The sequence below is a fragment of the Pinus tabuliformis genome, chromosome 2_1 (genome assembly GCF_031772625.1).
Source record: "Pinus tabuliformis cultivar Carrire ecotype Pingquan chromosome 2_1, CPIR1, whole genome shotgun sequence".
NCBI classification, from domain to species: domain Eukaryota; kingdom Viridiplantae; phylum Streptophyta; class Pinopsida; order Pinales; family Pinaceae; genus Pinus; species Pinus tabuliformis.
This window is the reverse complement of record NC_142299.1, coordinates 328,023,529-328,029,730: the sequence shown is the minus strand read 5'-3', so window position 1 is coordinate 328,029,730 and position 6,202 is coordinate 328,023,529.

Genomic DNA, 6,202 nt, shown 5'->3' with positions numbered 1-6,202 from the left:
TCCTTGAAACATCTATACATAACTGATTTTGAAAAGTGATTTCACTCTTGAAAATTGGATTGGATTATGAAATTCCTCCTCTGACCACATGTTTGTCCACTGTTTGTCACGTGCGTTGAACATTGTTATTATTATAACATTTAACGTTGCTAATATAACCCTTATCCAATTTGCTGTAAGTTGTGTGCATAAAACTATTTAACCTTTGTAAACTATTTGTCTTCAAGATGAGTAATATACATGAACAAGTAACATGTAATATTAGGTTTAATATGAGATTTCCATAAAAATCAATACATTTGAACATGCAATGTTATTAGGTTTATTAATAAGACTAGTATTAGTATCAATATTAATATTAATTAATTAATATTCATTTTAATATATTATTATTATTATTATTATTATTAATGATAATAATAGGTGTTATGTTTAATATTACATTTGTAGTAATGTTATATTATATTGTATTTTATTTAATACTATAATGCGACATTACAAAATTAGTTAGTTACATTTAATAATGTGGTAAATTATCATTGACAATGTTTGACAATCAATAATATTTAACTTCAATTAAATAAAATCGCTTACTAATATTAATAATCAAACACATTGTGACGTCTTAATGGTACAAAAATGTATTCAACCTCACGATATCACAAACATTTTTGCAATGTTACATAACATTACAATTTATTGAACATCACAACGTGACATTACAAAATCATGGTTGACTATGGTTGAACATGGTTGACTATGGTTGATATGGTTGACAATGGTTTGCCATGGTTGATTATGGTTGACAATGGTTGGCCATGGTTGATCATGGGGGACCATGAAAAATTACAAAAGTAGTCAATCACAATTAATCATGTTGTTGACTGCGTTCGACTATGTTTGACTATGTTCAACTATGTTTGATAGTCAACGCTCTTCAACTATGGTCAAATATAATTAATTTTTATTATTGTTGATTAATATTAATTGATCCGAATTGGATCATTATATTTTTTTCGTCCATCTCAATGCATTTGGAGTGGAAAAAGTGGAGGAATCAACTCACAGGACCATTTTTATTGGTGGGACCCAGTTTGGAAAAATGGGGTCTCAAACCTTCTGGGAGAGTTTTCAAGAATCAAATGAAATTTTTTGGGGTAAAACTTTGTTGCTTGAATGCATCAACTTTTCATGTTATTCTACACACAGAAAGATTTCCAACGATGCAAAAATCGCGCCAATCGAAGTCCGCATGCAAAAGTTATGCCACTCAGAAGTTGATCTACTTATTTTCAAACCTATAGTCCAAGAGGATGCCACGTCAACCCACATTATTCATGGAAAAGGGGCTAGCCACATGTTTGTGATGTAAAATACTCTAGAAGAGTCTATTTTGTAACTCTAGTTAAGATTCGATGTAGTCAAACTTAACCACTAGTAGGCTATCGGGTTGTGTTATAACCAAGGTAGTAGGAGGAAGAGGCATTCCATTATTTTGAGAGCATTTTGTTCCATAGTTAAACAAAGATGTCCAGGAGAGATAGGAGGTAGAGCACACATAGAGGATCTGTGCACTGTAGTGGCCCATGGGTGACATACATTACTTCTTTGTATCTGCAGCCATATTTCCATATAGAGAAAGAGAGCGAAGCGACCTGGTGTAGGGCCTACCCCGCACATACCCACAGTATGCAAGAATCTACATAAATGCAACTGTCCCAGGAAATTGACTCTCCAACTGAGTCAAATATTCAAACCTCTAATGGTTAAGGCCCTTTTATCATGATTCCTTTATCTCGGAACCTAATCACCCCTTCACAATCTTTGTTTAAACCTTGGTTAAAGCCTTCCATTAATTATTCCTTATCGGGAGTATTAAAATCCTTCTAAACCTTAGTTAAGCCTTTTAATAGTCCGTCGGCCATATAGATATAACCATTTCCCTTTATTCATTGGTTACGTATGTTTTAACGTAATAACCTAGTATCACACCCCTTTTCCTTTATACACCAAATACCAAGGAAAATACGCACCAAAAATACCTTTTCCTGACTCCATACGACTTCTACACAGATTCTGAGGCTCCCTTGATTGTGATCGACATTTGCTGCTATCGCGACCACACCACATATATGTTTACATCACTGTCCAACTCCGATATTTAACTATCAGAGCGTTTAAATCATATCTTGGTGTTAAACCCTTCGGCACACCACTTTATCCACATACAAAGAAATGCATTACAACTCCGCTTTGACCCATATAAGGCCGAACTTGAAATTTCTTAATCCCGCATTCATAATCTCATCGCGTCCACTCCTCTGTATTAATTCTTCCACTGCTCCGATTGCCAACCTCCGATTTAATTTCTGTTGTCCATCTCGTTGCCGATCCAACGGCTATCGGTGCATCACCAATTGGCCTATTGGTGGTCTATCGCACTGACCTGACGGATTCAAAGCGCCGATATGAGATTAGCGATTAGATCTAGGTCGTCGATTTGGAATTTCAATCTGATGGTATAGGATCTATCATAATATCGCAATCACTCTCCTCAAGTTGGACCCTTTTCACCCTCAAAGCGTCGATCCGACCAGTCTTTACGGACCTGATATGGATTTAGGTCAACCTGCATAAGTTTTCAAGTCCAGATTCTAAATCTGATTATGTTTTGCACGAGTTCTTAGTGTAAATTGGGTTTTACACTTAGGGACTTACACTTCCTAATTCACTCCACTGATACGACATAATCTCGACCGTTGATCTTAAGAGATCTAACGGTACCTGTGCCTTACTCCTCGTTCCTCCGTTCTTCCTTTTTCTTAGAAATTATCCTAAGTCTTTAGTGTTATCTCTGTGACACTGGTTTCTTCAAAGGGTTCTCGACCTTCGCTATTTCGCTATGTGATATCTCTTCTGAGCTTAACTTTGTACTCTCCTTTGATCTCTGTTTTTGCAGAGCTCGAATGGATTCAATTGATCCATTGTGATCCTCTATATCATTTCCTCCCTTTGCGTGTTCAGCAGAACTATCCCTGTAACCTCCTGTCATAGAACCTACGAATTCCCATACAAATCAACACTTAAAACACACATTCCAACTTAGAAATGAGTTGTTTATATTATAAAAACAATGAATACAGAATGAGATCTTCTATATCATGCACAGGCCTAGTCTTCAACTATCAGTGGCCTCCTCCTCATGATCAACACAGAGCTATGCAACTAAATCTGCATTGTCCAATCCAACATTGTCTGCTATAATAGTTGGAATTTCTCTGAGTGCATGTGCAAAAGCATCAATTGCAAGAGATTTCTTTCCTGGTGTCCTCCTTGCAAGTTCATCAACTTGCTTTGCCATGAGCATTTCATGCCATCATATCTCCTTGTTGTTCCACGTTCTCTTTATAACTCAGAAATTCATCGATTGTCTCCTCTTCAATCTCTTCAAGCCCTTCACTTGGTTGCTTGATATCTTTCTCCGGCTGTATATGATATCTATCTATCTCATCTCCTTCCATAACAGAATTTAGATTCTGCTTGTTTTCTTCCTCTTCTATGACAATATCAGCAAATTGTCCTTCTTTACATGTTTCACCTGAAAACATACACAAATTGTCAGATTTAAAACCATGTGACCCTTTGGCCTTACTTGATGTTTTAGTCCTCAAGTCTTCATCTTCAGTTTCTCCCAGAATTTCAGCCCTTTCTAGTTAGCAAATGGACTCTTCCATTTCCATTTCCAACTCAGCTTCCTTGAGTTTTCCCATCAGCCACTTCACTTGCATTTGTTGTAGCCTTCTCTATATTTCTTACCATTTCATTGTTTTCTTCCTCAAGACCCAACCTAGTCTCTGGCTTTCCTCAAGCATTCTCCTTAATGCATTGAGTTGTTCTTTTAACTCTACAATCTCCTTGTCAATTTCCTCTTGACTTAGCCTCTTGCCATTTGCCTTGGCATCCTCTTTCTTCATCTTTCTTCTGTTGTGGCTTCTCTCTATACCTCTGCTATGACTATCAATAGTCATCTTCTTCTCTTCCTTCATGAGCTCCTCTACAACAAGCCTCTGCAACAACTAGTTCTCCTTGCTGCAATCTTACCTCACTAAGCTCTCCTCACTCAGTCTTTTGGTAAGCACGGTCCTCTATCTGGAACCTCCTCTTGAGAAACACCTTTGCTCCTCCTAGGCTTTTGAAATCTCTCACTCTCTCTTGAGAACACTTCAACTGTCCTCTCTGTCCAATCTCTTTTTTGATTCTTCAGGTTCACTGCCACTTTCCTTCAAAGTATTCTCCTTACTTTGCCTTCAAGAACATATCTGGTTCTCCTTTCACAACTTCTCTTGTTGTCACCTGTGCATTAGTATATAAACACACATTCTCAATTTAAAACAGAACATAACATATTACCTCTCCTTCAAGATCCCAGCATGATCTTGTTTCACCATTCCACTTGTGCCTTGGATGGATTGTCCTCTATTTTGTCTCCAAGTCCTCTTCCCATTTTAGAACTTATATTAAGAAATCTTGCTTTCTCTTTCCTTTAGGGAATACTCTGTTCCTGTTTACTCCAAGCCTCTGCTGGAGCTGCTACAATCTCCCAAGAACTTCAAAAATTCTCTTACTGTCTTCTATTGTAGCCTTATGCACATTACATTCTTCTGTGTGGAACTTGCTTTTCATAGGAAATATTTTCCACTCTGATTTCAAATCTTCTCTGGTTACAAGTCTGCTTTGATTACAAGTCTACTCTAATAACACTTAAGAAACCAAGGTCACAGAGATAACACTGAAGACTTAGTGTAATTTCTAAGAAAAAGGAAGAATTGAGGAATGAGGAGTGAGGCACAGGGACCGTTATATCTCTTAAGATCAACAGTCCAAATCGTGTCACATCAATGGAGTGAATTATGTAGTCTAAGTACCTAAGTGTAAAACCCAATTTACACTAAGAACCGAAGCAAAATACAGTCAGATTTAGAATCCAGACTTGAAAAATTATGCAGGTTGGCCTAAATCCATATTGGGTCGGTAAAGACTGATCGGATCGGCACTTTGAGAGTGGAAAGGGTCCCACTTGAGGAGAGCGATTGCGATATTGTGATAGATCCTAGACCGTCAGATCGAAAGTCCAGATCGATGACCCAGATCTAATCGCTAATCGCATATTGGCGCTTTGAAGCAGTCAAGGGTCAGCGTGATAGAACACCGATAGGCCGATCGGCGATGCGCCGATAGCCGTTGGATTGGCAACAAGATGGATGGCGAAGATTGAATCGGAGGTTGGAAATCGGAGCAGCAGAAGAATTGATATGGAGGAGCGGACGCGATGAGATTATGAATGCGGGATTAAGAAATTTGAAGTTCGACCTTATATGGGTCGGAGCGGAGTTGTAATGTATTTCTTCATATGTGTATAAAGTGGTGTACCGAAGGGTTTAACACAAAGATATAATTTGAACGCTCTGATAGTTGAATATCGGAGTCGGAGGGTGATGTAAACATATATGTGGTGTGGCCGCAATAGGAGCGAATGCTAACAGCGATCAAGGTAGCCTTGGAATCTGTGCAGAAGCCGTATAGAGTCGGGAAAAGGTATGTTTGGTGCGTATTTTCCTTGGTATTTTGTGTATAAAGGAAAAAGGGTGCGATAATAATTTATTACATTAAAACATACGTAACCAATGAATAAAGGGAAATGGTTATATCTATACAGTCGATGGACTATTAAAAGGCTTAACTAAGGTTTAGAAAGGTTTTAATACTCCCAATAAGGAGGAATTGATGGAAGGCTTTAACCAAGGTTTAAACAAACATTGTGAAGGGGTGATTGGGTTTTGAGATAAAGGAACCATGATAGAAGGGCCTTAACCATTAGAGGTTTGAAGATTTGACTCCATTGCAGAGTTAATTTCCTGGGATAGTTGCATTTATGAAGATTCTTGCATACTGTGGGTATGTGCGGGGTAGGCCCTGCTCCATTAGTGGTATCAGAGTAGACTTGTAATCAGAGTAGATTTGAAATCAGAGCGGCAATGATTTCCTATGAAAAGGAGGTTGCACACAAAAGAAGGTAATGTCCATAAGGCTACAATAGAAGAATGTAAGGGAACTTTTGAAGTTCTTGGGAAGCTGTAGGAGCTCTAGCATAAGCTTGGAGTAAAAAGGAACAAAGGATTCCTTAAAGGAAAGAGAAAGAAAT